Source organism: Protopterus annectens, chromosome 2.part1, assembly GCF_019279795.1.
Source record: "Protopterus annectens isolate FY-2018-M chromosome 2.part1, PAN1.0, whole genome shotgun sequence".
NCBI classification, from domain to species: Eukaryota; Metazoa; Chordata; order Ceratodontiformes; family Protopteridae; genus Protopterus; species Protopterus annectens.
Window position 1 is genome coordinate 1,245,718,373 of NC_056729.1, and position 15,450 is coordinate 1,245,733,822.

A 15,450-nucleotide genomic window follows, 5' to 3' on the forward strand; every position below is an offset into this window, starting at 1 on the left:
AGTCCACTAAGCTAAACATAGTCCATATTCAGTGGAGGCCTGGGAAGAAAAGCTCCGATGTACAAATACAACAAGGTCATTACATTTTTCCTATTTACAAGAGTCTCCACAATATAACCATTGGCAATAATATGATACAACTTGCTACATAACAAGATTTAAGAATAAAATGAAATAAATGACAATAAGCAGATGATACAAAAGTCAACCAGTTCAAAAAGGTCTGTTGATCTGAGAGTGGAGCAGGTGTAGGTTATATATCTGATATTAAGTATGGAATGAAGAAGAAAGCGGAGAGAAAAAGCTAGATAATTTACATGAAGTTAAGGTTAGTAGTAAGAGTGCCTAAAATGAGGAAGCAAAGGTTTTAGTAATGATTGATAGGGCAGAAGGGCCTTTAGAGTTGAGGAAAAGTATGGTTTAGGAGGTTATATAGTCAATGCTGGGTCTAAGGTCTGGGGAAAGGGAGTTAGGTGACAAAGTTAGACAAGGAGGAGCAGTTGCAGATCCAATTGTAGAAAAAGTGTTCATGGATAGCAGTCTTGAATTGGATAGGGTGTTGTTCAGAGCGCATGGAGGAGGGGAGATTATTCCAAAGTCTGGCCATAATTCAGGAGTATAGGAGTTTACCTGCAGGTAGATTAGGTTTGTGGACTTGTAGTAGGTTTTGATTTTCTGAGTGTAAAGACCTAATAGGGACATATAGAGAGAATAAGGAGCTGAGTGAAGGGCAGTCTTGTGGTTTGTAAATTAGTCTATGAGAGTAGTTGGTTGAAGGTGTAGTAAGTAATGAGGAAATTCGAGCCAATGAAGATTTCTTAAGGCTGTACAGTGATGAATTGAATGGTGGCAGTTAGAAGCAAATTTGGCAATTTTGTTGTAAGAAGACTCCAGTTTTACTTTTGCAGAGGACTACAGATTAGTTAATAAGGGAGCACCATACATTAGGGAGAGAAGAAGGTAGGAGAGTGCAAGGGCTTGTTTGGTTGTAGAGGAAAGGAATTTATTATGGCTGTAGGGGAGGTCAAGTTTTTTATGTGTTTTAGAGATATTAGATTGGATATGTAAATCAAATAGGGTGTCATCTATAATGACACCTAAGAGTTTGGTACTAGTTACAAGTTCAAGTTTTATTGAATTTAGAGAGAGAATGTTAAAGTATTTTGTGTTGACAGAGGTATTTTTTTGGGGGGGGTTAAACAACATGAGTTTTTTTTTTTGGCATTTAAGGAGAGATGATTTTTGTGGAGCCAAGTTTCAACAGTAGATAAAGCTGTTTGTGTCATCTGTTGACATATATCAGGGTTTGATGCAGAGCAGACTATGGTTAAGTCATCTGGATATTGGACTAAAGAGGAATGTGGTATGGCTTGGTGTAGGTTGTTATTGAATATGTTAAATAGAAGGGGACCAAGGATTGAACCTTGAGAGACACCTGTAGGGTTGTGGAGGTAGGGAGAGATAGAGTATTGCCATTTGACTGCATGTTGCCTATTGGGGAGGTAGCATTTGAACCAGTTAATAGATTGAGAGGATAGTCCTAGGGAAGAAAGTTTAGAGAGAAGGATAGAGTTGGATATAGTATCAAATGCTTTAGAAAGATCCATTTTGGGATGATGAGAGGATGTTGTTGTTTAACATATAGTGGAATAGTTGTTGGATACATTATTCAAGAATTTTAGAAATAGGGGAAAGAAGAGCAATGGGTCAGAAGTTAGAGATCTCAGAAGAGGGGCCCCCTTTATGGAGGGGTAGAATAATGGCTTTTTTCCATAAGGAGGGAACATATGATTTTTGGATTGATCTGTTAATAATAATGCTGATAGGATAGGCTACTGTATCAGCTGCAATCTTAAGGAATTTGGCAGGGATATTGTCAGCTGAGTTAGAGCAGGGTTTTAGCTTTAGCAAAAGTTTTTTATAGTGGCAGTGGGAATAGGAGAGAGATTAAATTCAGTTTGAGTAGGGGGTTTGTTCCAGTTTTGTGTAGGAATATTTAAGGATGTGGTACTACTTGGGAGGTGGGAAGAGGAGGAAGAATCGGGCTGATGACTGTTAGACAGAGGGGAGGAAAAAGAGGTTGTAAGGTTAGCTACTGTTTCAATGAAATATGAGTTAAATTTGGATGCAGTAAGGTCTGGTGACATGTCTGGGAAAGGAGAAGCGTTGGTTTTAGTGCCAGGGTTCAGTAGATTATTTATGGAAGACCAGAAGAGTTTAGGGTTATTTTTCCTGTTTGATTGTAGGTTCCAGAAATATTGTTGTTTATCTTTGTGAATAAGTTTCTTTGAAAGGTTGCAGAGTTGTTTATAATGGATTAGGTTGGTATTGTTGCCAGAATTTTGCCAAAGCTTCCAGGCTTTGTCCCTGTTTCTCAGGGTTTCGTTGTAGTTTTGGAAAGCCAAGGGGCATGATTGGATTGGGTACTAATGGATCTAATAGGTGCCAGACTGTGGAGAATGCTAAGAAAGGTGTTATTGAAATACAGAAGGGTATCATCTAGTGGTAAAGTTTTAAGACAGTGCCAATTATGGGTACTAAGAATAGCATTGAATCTGTGGGGGACAGAATTTTGATAAATTCTGTGTGATTTGAAAATTGTAGGATTTTAAGAGAGATGCACAGTTACAGATGGTGTAGGCTGGGAGATGATCACTAAATGAATTTGCAAGGGTTCCGGCAACTGGATATTTAGAGGGGTCTGAGACCAAGATCCAGTCTACAATAGAGCCATTGTTAGTTCTGAAGTTATATCTAGTAGTAGAAGTAATTAGTTGAGTAAAGTGGCATAAGTTAATGCTATTAGGGGATTGGATATACTTTTTAAAAGTTTTTCTAAAGTCTGTCCTTCAATTTCTGTCTGAAATTGTATGTCCATTTTCTGTTTGTTTCTCTGAAAAGTGTGTTAACTCCATGGATTATCATTCTGTCTTTTCTTGTATTCACATAAAAGTTTTACATACTTTGTGCAGTCATAAAACTAATGTTACAAAATGGCACTTTATTTATCAATATAAAGCAGCTTACCTCATGTTTCTTGATACTCAAAGGAAGCATAACTGTGTCTCATACCTTTCCATTCCAGTGTCCCTCTTACTTTGGACCCTTACAACAAACCCTCTGTTAATGTTATCTCTTTTTTCTTCTCTTTTTGTTTTCAACTCCAAAAACCACAATCTTCGCATATGTTTTTCTTTAACCTTTAAGATACTGTCAGCTTCTCCCTGGATCCTCCCCATTATGTCTCCTCATGAGACATTATTCTCTGGCTCACTCTGAGCAATCATTTAATTTAATAAATCATCCTGCAGCCCTCCTGATTGGAGGGTTGTAACAATACATTCTTATTTTTCAACAATCTCCATTGACTCGAATAACTCCTTCTGAAACATGATTTCTGAAAACTCCAAGCTGTTATTTACTTCCGTTAAAAGTTGGTGGTCACCTCTGCTCTAACAGGTATTGCCTCCATCTCAAGCACCATCACCCCAGCTGTTACTACACTAGGAATGGAATGTGAGCACATACTCATGTACAGCCAGTAGAGAGTACATCCAAGTGAGTAGATGAAGTTCTCTGATGCCCTGGCCAAATTTCGCCTAGAAGTATAAATACCACCTCAGGTCTCCCCTGAAAAGAGGCTTCTAGCCTAGTGGGACAAATCCAGTCAACAATAATAGATAAATAAATAAAATGAATCATCAGGGTTTATTTATTAATTTCCCATCAAGTGTTTGGCAGTACCCTCTATAGACGCAGACACCTTGATTTGAAATTTTTAATGTAATAGCACCCTTGAAATTTTACCATTACCTACTTACACACAGAGCAGCAGCTAGTTTACAGTGACAAGCACTGCCCCCAGAATTGCAACTGACATTTCTTTAAATTCTCAGTGCAACAGTCTAAACAATAAAGAAGTGTCTGTTGCCATGGATATGAACTTTCACACTATCTCCATTACCAGTTTGGTGGATATGGGCATCCTGAGGCAATGCAGAAAGTGCCTCATGTTTACTGACAATGAGCTAATTATCAAACAAACTGATAAGGTATGTGAGAGATGTATTTACACAATGTCACTGGAGGTAAAGCTCTCACATAAAAGCACTCCTAATGTCAATCAGGTTGTTAGTAGTACACACTCTGCACCAATTACACGCACAGCACAAAGTAGAAATATAGGCTCACATATGCTGAGGCACTTAAATGTAACCTTCCTAAACCCCAAAGACCTCCTAGATGAAGTACATATAACAGATACACTTTGAAACCCTGAAGCCACTCTTTCAAAATAACACCCACATCAACAAATACAGCCACATCTCATGGAGCCTCCACTTCTATACCCATAAAGCATGCCACCACACAACCCACAGTTCTGGTCATTAGAAACTCCATCATGAGACACACTGATGCTCTCTCTCCAGGCTCAATAAGGAAAAAGTCACAGTCAGTAGCTTATTGGGGCCAGGATCTACCACATTATGTACACACTCAGATGATTGGGCCACAAGTACCAGTATGACTCAGTCATAGTCCACGTGGGTGTAAATATCCTGAGACGTACCTCCCTAGAATATATGAAGACAGCAATCATGGTGCTCTCAGAATATGTGTCCTAGGCTGGTATGAGCCTAGCAGTGACCAATATATACCTTCCCTAAAAATGATACCACAATATGAACAGATGGTAACTGACTAATAATTGTCTTAGTTTCTGTTGTCTTTCTAAGGCGGTGCAATATTTGTCAGCAAGGAAGGAGAAGGTCAACAGACCACTTTGCTTTGCCAAGAATGGTCTGCACCTGTCCTCTCTAGGCTTTCAAATATTAGCTAAAACATTGTCCTTTCTCATAGTGCCTTTTGTTTTAGGCAATGCCAAACTGAAAGTACTTCTGACATAGAAAATCAAAACCAAGAAAATCTAATGGTGTCACTGCTCAATGCTAGGATTCTAAACAAGAAGCTCCACTCCATGCAGGATCTATTCACCCTAGACAATGTTGACATCTGTGTGGTCACTGAGACAAGGTTTATAGCCATGGACCGCAAACTGGCAATGCAAGGCTATAATGCCTTCCACACATTCAGACCATAGACAGGGACTAAAGGTGTAGGTGTCTTGAATTACGTAAAAAATAATTATATCTCAAGGCTGGACAGACCAGATAATGCAATGGAGCGTCTCCATGTTCAAATCACCATACAAAAATCCCAAACCACTTCCTTGTAAGCTATAGGTTCCCAGAAACCCATAACATACATTTAAGCTCATTGGAAACACTCACCATTCAAACCAATATTTATGGGTAACTTTAATTACCCCACTATTAACTGGGAATCATATACGACACCAGATGTGCAAGCACAGAGATTTCTCGATTTTGTAAATACAAACTCCCTGGACCAGATAGTCAAAACACCGACCAGGGGTGCAAACATACTGGATCTGGTCCTCTTTAATATGGGAGAGTGCTGCACACCCTTTAATGTAATGTCTTTTCTGGCAAGGTCAAACCACAAAATAGTCTCTTTGAAGTAAAAATAAAACCTGGAATGTTGAGGAACTACTTTAAGGCTAACATTTGACTATTAAGTGATAACCTGCCAAAATCACAAGCCCCCATAAACCCTGAGAACACTGCTGCCTATACCGAACTGTTCACAGAAACCCTATAGAAGTATGTTAATAGCTGCATAGAGGAAACTGTAGCCACCAGGAAGAAGTACAGAACTAACTTAAAAAACAAGCCATCATGGTGGAATCACAACATCATTAGGCTCAGCAACAGAAGAAAGAAAATTATGCCAAGAATTAGGAGGCACGACAGCCAGTAGGATAAAATCAGTCTCATATAACCAGATAACACAACTCAGAGGACAAATAAAGTCTACCAACACCAAATTTGAGTTAAATTTGGCCTCCCAGGCCAAGAACAACCATAAAGCATTCTTTATCTATGTCTACAAACTCAAAAGCAGTACACAATTGAGTGCAGAGCTCATTATTAATGGAGCCAACTATACTAAGACAGAAGGTGTAACAACCCTACTGGCAGGCAAATTCAACTGTAACTTTACCCCTTTCTCCCTGTCAACTTCCTCCCAGAAAATACCATCAAATATAATTTCCCCTACTATTACTATGGAAGAGTTCCTCAATGCCCTCTCTATGGCCAAGAACACTCCATCGATGGGCCCAGACAATATCCCAGGATGCCTTCTAAATAGCATGAAACATGCCCTATCAGGCCCTCTAGAATTGCTATTTAATTGTAGCCTCCAAAGAGGGTTTGTGCCGTACAAATAAAGAACAACAACAGTCATTCCTCTGCACATAGGTGCACCATCTACAGACCTTGGAAACTACAGACTTATAAGTCTCACTAGTGTCGTATGCAAAGCTGTGGAAAGAGTTATCATGGAAATGATCAACACTGACATAGAAACCTCCAGACACTGGACCCAACCCATTTTGGTTTCATCAAGGGTAGGTCAGTTTACTCATCCTGATGGATGTCTTTGAGAAGGTCACCAAAGCAATGGATAAGGGCAAAATGATTCACACTCTCTACCTTGACCTGGCCAAGGAATTTGTAATGATAACACACACAGGCATTATTGACAAAATCAAGAGATTAGGTATAAACCCTTATGTCACTCGGTAGATAGCCAGCTGGCTCACAGACAGGACCCAGTAAGATAGAACTGGGGAGTCCACCTCTACAAAGAGGCAAGTCACAAGCAGACCTGAGATCACTCCTTTTTGGCATTTACCTCTCTGAAGTCAAGACCAATGTCAAGGCCCTGGCTGGCTAAATTTACAGATGATTGCAAATTAGGAGCAATCATAGAATCCCCCACCAACACAAATGTTCTCCAGGAAGGGCTGACACAGACAAATAACTTGTGTCAGAACCATGGACTAAAACTAGATACTAACAAATGCATAATAGTATCCTTTAGGAAGTCATCCACCTTGGTAACTATCATATTGCCAATACCCCTCCTGTTAGTTGTCTCAGTAGTCAGGTACTTAGGGATACACATAGACAGTAATCTAGCCTTTGACCATCACATGTCTACAGTAGTGAGGAAATCATTCTATATTGTGCAACTTATAAACAAAGGTATAACATCTAGGTCCAAGGAGGTCATTGCATTTATCAGACCTGTGATTGAGCATGAAGCCCCCTTTGGTTTGTACTTAACCAGAGTCCAGACACATCCAACAATTGGAATGTCCACAGAGGTTACTCACTAAAAGAATACAGGACATAATTAACATATCCTATGCAGAATGCATCAAGGCCCTAACCGTGTATTTTTTTTTTTCCTACAGGCTGCTGAGGGGGAGATCTATGCCTGACATACAAGGCATTGTGAGGCCCCACCCTGATGAACTTCCCGCATGTCCACAAAACAAAGCACCAGAATTATCCAGAGACTTAAACCTTGTCTGTGATATAAATAGGACTCGCTGTAGAGACAGGTATGTATCACAGAGACTACCATGTCTGTAGAACAGGCTCTGCATTAATATTAAGCAGAGTACCTCCCAAACCCAATTCAAGTATAAAGTGGACAATTGGTTGAAGAACAGGAAATTCATCCCTGGTTGGTTTGTCACCTGTGTCTCTAGTAGACACAGGCAGCCTGTAAATGGTTCATCTCCTAGGCCTCTGCTTGTAAATATTTCACCTCCCAAGAGATTTAGGATGCATGGGATGAGAGGTTAGCACAATGGTTAAGGTATTTGCCTTACAGATATAAGGTGCAGGGTTTGATTCTCACATGAGGTAATTGGCTAGGCTTAAGATGGTCCACAAGGGTAGTTAGCCTAGTACTAATCTATGAACCTATGGCTAGGTTTAAAACCCCCCTTGTGGTCATTAGCCTAGTACACATTTACTGTATGAATCTATAAGGAAAATCGAAAGTAATAATAGTAGAGCATTTCCAGTAACTCACAAAGTATGACAGGAAGAGCATATATTTTTATGTGCAGAAAAGTTTCTTAGATCTGTCACTAGAGTGTTATACTGAATTTGTCTGTCAGTAGCAATTCATGAAGTCTATAATGTTATAGTTCCACACAAATATATCTCTCATGGCTAAAGTAATTCCTAGTTTGTACATTGATATGGTCCTAGGCATATCAGTGACCTTTAAGTGTTATGTGTAATGCTGGATTTAGCTTCACATTATGAAACTGAAAAGATAAAAGAAATACTCCATTTAAAGAATGCTGTTGTCTAACAGTTTCATAATATTTGAAAATCAACAGGCTTACTTAGTATGTGAAGGGTTAACACAATGGGGTCGTGCAGCCCTGTGGGTAGTTTGCATCAATTCTTATGGAAACGCTGATCCACTGAATGTTGCTTTCAGAACTGCGGTCACTAAAGAATTTGTCATGGGGTATAATAGATCTGCATATTTTATTATTCTTTGCACTTCATTTTTCTGTAGGCATTGAATTGGTCACATTATACCCAGATTTTAACACAAGTTCTTTGGATGTAGGAAGGGAAGATTTTCAACTAAATTGTTCTGAGCTCTGTGCAAAAGCCTTCAACTGATGTTCAGAAAGTCATAAAAAGTCCATAGTTGTACACTTCTCACTAGCTACCACTTTACCTTACATCTGAGAACCCAAGCCTGCTGATGACATTGCCTACCTTTGAGGACATGCATGTACTGTCACTGTAGCCTATCCTTTAAATATCCAATGTCTTCACTATGAGCCTTTATTTGAGGTCCCACATTGACCCTCTTGAATTGTGCTGCTTGTACTTTTCTGTATGTCCCTTTTCAGGCACTAATTGTGAACTTAAGTATATAATTAGTTTTAATATGATTTTTGTCATTAGTATTTGTCATTTATACCATTTGTTGGATAGTTTCCCACCATATTTTCAACATAAATTTGTCTAACCCTGCTGTACAGACTTGCATTGACAAATGCACATCTCACCCAAGTTTGTTTGCCGACAATGTGTAATGCCACATTTCTGGTAAGAGCTCTACTCTTCCTGAAGCATAGTCTTGAGAAGAATACATTCTATTAAACATTTGATGCAAAAATGTTGAAAATATTTTTACTATCTGATCATCATGTGCTAGCAAATTTTTCAGAATTTGCTGTTTTGTCATATTTTATTGCAAGAATTTCTTCTTAGTACCATATATATTTGGAACCTGTAATCTTAGACACTGTTAAAAATTTCATGTATCTCACAATGTGGTTTCACAGTAAAAAATGTTTTCAGCATAATCAAAGATCTTAAAAACTGCATTAAAACTTTGCTATGAAATATTGAAAAAAATAAAAGCTGACATTATGTGGTATAGAATGGAAGTACAGCCTTGTAACTTGTTATTAGGTGTTTGATATAGTTATGCAGTGAGGACTCTTCAAAGGTCTGAGGGTAAAGTCACTTTTCACGGAGAAGCAGATATTTACCATTATGTTGAAGGATGATAAGAAAATGTCAGGAAAGTTTTGTGCTACAATAGCATAAATAAACACTGATAATGATTAGTAAATAATTCTGTAGCCATAACAGAGAAATGAGTAACAGTGCTGAATGACACTGTTGATATAAAGAAAAAAGCTGGGTAAGTAGTTCTAGGACATTTGAACTGATGTATACATCCCTGTATCCCAGTACTTATATATCTATGTATATGTGTATGTGTGTGTGTGTGTGTGTGTGTGTGTGTGTGTGTATGTATATGTATGTATATGTATATATATATATATATATATATATATATATATATATATATATATATATATATATATATATATATATATATATATATATATATATATATATATATATATATAAACTATAAGAAAAACCTAGCAAAGCTAGAGTTTTCACTGTATGATACCTTAAGCCTCCTGCAACAGAGACCCGTGGGATATAAGCAAATTATCCCTTAAGGACATCAAGTGGTTCAGCTATATGGCTTCTGAATGTCGATGACTTTTTACTTTTTTATGTCTTTGTGGATGCATACATGTTTCAGCCTTCTTATGACATCATCAGCACAACATAAGAGGACTGTTTGACTATACTTTAAAAACACAGGGTCTTTAAAAGTATATATATATATATATATATATATATATATATATATATATATATATATATATATATATATATATATATAATATATACATGTATATATGTATGGGTTTATGAGAGTTCCTCGAAATGTCACATCATCAAACCATATATGATGAAATGTACATGTTCAGTCCTGAAAACATCAAAGAAAAAGTTTTTTTTTTGTTTTTGCATGGGTCCAACCTCTGCATCCCCATACTCCATGCTAAATATGTATACCAAAACTGAAATTGCAGTATATTGGGAAAAGGACAAATTTCCAAATCACCACTGTTCCAGTGTCTCTCCCCAAGGGAAAGTCAGCTGTACTGTTTTTTCCCATTTTCAACACAATTACTACTTGATGAAAGGAATGTAACTAGTTTAGATATAAATATTTAGATACATATATAGATACAGGTGTGTGTGTGTGTGTGTGTGTGTGTGTGTGTGTGTGTGTGTGTGTGTGTGTGTGTGTGTGTATATATCTATATCTATCTATATATATATATATATATATATATATATATATATATATATATATATATATATATATATAAACTATATGAAAAACCTAGCAAAGCTAGAGTTTTCACTGTATGATACCTTAAACCTCCTGCAATAGAGACCCGTGGGATATAAGCAAATTACCCCTTAAGGACATCAAGTGGTTCAGCTATATGGCTTCTGAATGTCGATGACTTTTTACTTTTTTATGTCTTTGTGGATGCATACATGTTTCAGCCTTCTTATGACATCATCAGCACAACATAAGAGGACTGTTTGACTATACTTTAAAAACACAGGGTCTTTAAAAGTATATATATATATATATATATATATATATATATATATATATGATGAAATGTACATGTTCAGTCCTGAAAACATCAAAGAAAAAGTTTTTTTTTTTTTTTTTTTTTTTTTTTTTTTTTTTTTGCATGGGTCCAACCTCTCCATCCCCATACTCCATGCTAAATATGTATACCAAAACTGAAATTGCAGTATATTGGGAAAAGGACAAATTTCCAAATCACCACTGTTCCAGTGTCTTTCCCCAAAGGAAAGACAGCTGTACTGTTTTTTCCCATTTTCAACACAATTACTACTTGATGAAAGGAATGTAACTAGTTTAGATATAAATATTTAGATACATATATAGATACAGGTGTGTGTGTGTGTGTGTGTGTGTGTGTGTGTGTGTGTGTGTGTGTGTGTGTGTGTGTGTGTGTGTGTGTAATGAAATAGGTAAGTACACAATAGACCAAAAAGGAGTACGGCTGGTAGAATCACAAAAACAACACAAGGCCAGTCGTAGTATGCAGACCACAGCTAAAACCAATAAGTAGGCAAGGAAACGGCCAGGACATGCTTCCTATAAGCAAAAAGCAAAAGGCAAAACTACCAGATAAAATCCAGAGTTTAATAGTAAGGAAAACTGCCACAACACATTTTCACTGAAAATACATTAACGTTGCTAAATATCACCAAACGTTTTCGTAGGAGTAGCACTCGAACTTCATCAGATAAAGAACTTTAAAACATTCACTTCCTTTTTATACCCTTCTAATTAATCCATTAAATCATTAAATCAATTAATTGTTAAGGAAACATGTTGTCATACAACTAAATATAAAACCACCCCTTTCATTGTAAAAATGCTAAAACCATATACAAAAGTACATAACTCAGATGTCATTTCATATCAAAAGTATAAAAATATTTTATACAGATGAATTAATAAATAATTACATATGGACTACTTTTTCCAGTTATTGAATACAGCCAAATAAACACAAAACTAAAATTCTACCTATTGCCTATTTAACAATGTTATATTATAACTTTGCTGATCTAAGCTTAAGTAAGGGGGCAACAGAAACGTGTTCGTTCATGCCCGGATATTTGTTGGCTTCAAATACCACTTGCCAGTATGTTTCTCTAAATTCCAATTTGGTTTCCCAAAGGCCTCCCCTCGGCTCCCTGGGCACCATTTCTACCACAAAAAAGTGAAATTTTGCTTGGGGGCATAAAAGAGTGTGTTTAAATAAAGCGTTTCTAGAATTACCTTTCTGGATATCATTAATATGTTCATATCCTGTGTTTCAGGGTTCTCTCGGTCTTTCCTATATGGAATCCTTCACACTCTTTACATAGGGCAACATACACTAGCCCATGGGAGTTACAATTGGAATAATTGAAGGCAACCATCCATTTCTTCCTAGCTGTTATAAATACTTTCTGTTGTTGTAAAATGTATTTACATTGTGGGCATGCCCCACATTTATATGTTCCCTTGGATTTATTGGAAAATATAGAAGGAAGGTTATTACCTTCTAACAAATTCTTTATATTGGACCTTTTCCGAAAAACCATTTTAATGGTTTTACCTTTTAGGTTGGGCAATTTGGCCCATTCACCTTCAAATATGTTTCTAATAACATGGGAATTAGCACTAAAGTTAGTAATGAAAATATTATTATGTGTAGAGCCCATATCGCCTTCCCCTAAGCCTGTTACCACATTTATTTGTGTTGATCCAGTCCCTAAAACGGGTTTGAATTTCCCTTGTCTATTACTACATACTTCCCTTTGTATATCCATTATTAATTCTAAAGGGTACTCCCTCTGCAGGAACATTTCCATGAGTTTGTCACACTCTTCCAAAAAATCTTCTTCACAGGAAGTCATGCGACAAGCCCAAACATATTGCCCCTTAACTATACTCTTTTTTTGATGTAATGGATGGGCACTAGTAAATCTAAGTATTAGAAAAAGTGGGTTTCCTATATATGGTAGATTTGAATCCATTCTCGGTCACTTGTAGGGAAACATCTAAATAATTAACTAAATCTATAGTCACTTGGTGTGTAAATCTTAAAAAAGCTGTACTCTGATTTATATAAGTAATAAATTCCTGTAATATTCTGTCCGTGCCAGTCCAGAAAATGCATATATCGTCCAGGAACCGGGTGTATAAATTCCAACACTCAACATACTTGCTGTTGTATATACATTTCTTTTCCCATACAGATAGTACCATATCAGCATAAATGGGGGCACAATTGGCCCCCATAGCTACCCTGGATTCCTGTTTGTAGAATTCACCTTGAAAGTACATTACTTGCACTTCCTCTTCTAATATGTAAATAACTCCGTAGTTACTGTACTATGAAGATAATGAGAAATTCCCGACTGCAACAACCCCCTTTGATGATGCAGGATTTGGTCAGTATCCAGAAACCACTGTATGATTAATCATCCTTTAGTTGCATGTATTTCTCCTGAGTGAGATTTATTTGTCATTCATACACATACACCTGAATATGGCACCCATTCATGACCGATCATCACACACGCGCACATACAGCATCATACTTGAGTATTTTCAATACACCCTGTGTCATAGATGTATTTCTCCACAGTTATTCTTGACAATCAGCATATTGTTCCCTATTCACTGTAAGGTAGTTTGCATATATTTATGTGCCACACCTCATAGATGCATGTTCACTTAATCTTTTATTTTTTTAATTTGGATAGGTAACCTACCTGTTTTTTTTTTTTGTTTTGTTTTGTTGTTGTTTTACTTTAAAATAGCTACAAATAGGCAGGAAGACTCAGGAACCATTTCTGTAATTTTGATTTTTGCACTGTGATGTATGCACATACATTAACTAGCAATCAAAACCCACATATATTATGTAACACATAATTAATATATTTATCTAGTACATTGCTGACACTCTTCAGACAAGCATTGAGACAGATGTACATTCTATGCATGCATCATTTAATGCTGGCTCAGAGACTTTGCTTACAAAAGTCACAGGGTATAGTAATTAGGAAGACTGAGATCTTCAAGTTACTGAGAAATGTTGTGATTTCCAGATGGCTGAGGTGCCTTGGCAGAGTGATGCATGCAACAGTGCCAAACAGATGAGAGACAACTGTGAGCAAGGATTAAAAACTGCATGTTTAAACTCGAATGGGACTTGGCAAGCAAGCACATGCGGGCATGTGGGCATTCATCTGTGTGCTAAGTAGCACCATACACAGCTATGAAAATAACAACATTCTCTGGTTATTTTTTTTCCATTTCCCTAACCGGGAAAAAACGAAAGACACAAACCAACAAACAAACAATGCATCACATTAAAAAAAATAAAAATGCGTCTGAATTTTACACATTCACATCTAGCCACATACATTTGAAAATGTTAACATCATATCTTTGTAAGCCAGGACTATAGTTCAGTTTATTGGTATGAGTTTTGGACTTTAAAATGTAATTGTAGTAGAGGCACCATTTTTTTTAAACATATGTGTTTCAGTATTACTTGGCTTAATTTATTTCAGGAGTAAAACAGAGAAGACGTTGCGTCCATTCCTGCAGAAAATTAATTTGATTTTGCTCTGTGGACAGTGTTTATTAGGCAAGATAAGGAGACAGCACCTTTACTTGCTCAGTAACACCCTGTAAGCTACATTTACAGGGCAGTTAATACTGTAAACATCAGCTGTACTGAAATAACCAGGTTCCTTTGGCTTGTTGAACACTAGTGATTATAGGCTCATAGGTTATGCTATGTTTATTGCCTGAAAAAGCCAAGTCACCCAAAAGTATTATGAGTTTTTTAGTTTGCCATAGTATGTACATTGTTTTTCCTCATACTGCAGCTGTGACTTTATGGTCTCCCTTCCATTCATTAATGATACTGTTCTTTTTTTGTCTAGTTTACTTCTAGCCTCAACTTCAAACCCTAGCTTTTCCTTAGAGCTCCTTCTTTTCCTGGGGCTACAGCACTGGGGGCACCCTGGCTTGCCCCATTACTAGGAATGTTCTGATCCTCATACATGCATGACCTTCATAGCCATTCTGGATATGATATCCCTCCACATCTGGGGAGAGGAGTGTGGCTGCTAGGTCCATCATACTATAACAATCTGGTATTTTCTAAACCCCACCTCCACATTGTGTTGACATTGTTTGAGGAAGCTGGGCAGGGAGTAAGGTGTGTCCTGTGAAAACATACCTACCCTGGGTCCTACAGCAACCCTATCTCCATGATCATTCTGCATGTGCAGCCTGGCAGTCATTCCAATCTATGGCTTTCACCAGGGCTCAACAAGCAGTCTGACCTCATCATCTTGTACCTTCCCACTGGGATGACTCACAAGTTGCTAATCAGTCCTGGGTCACCTGGGCATTAGTCAGGGCTTCAGTCCTCTACACCACCAGATCTGGTTCAATGATGTTAACTTTTAAGGTATTAGCAAAGCTTCCTCTTTTTAAATTTGCTTTCCTTTGAATCACAAGTTAGGCACC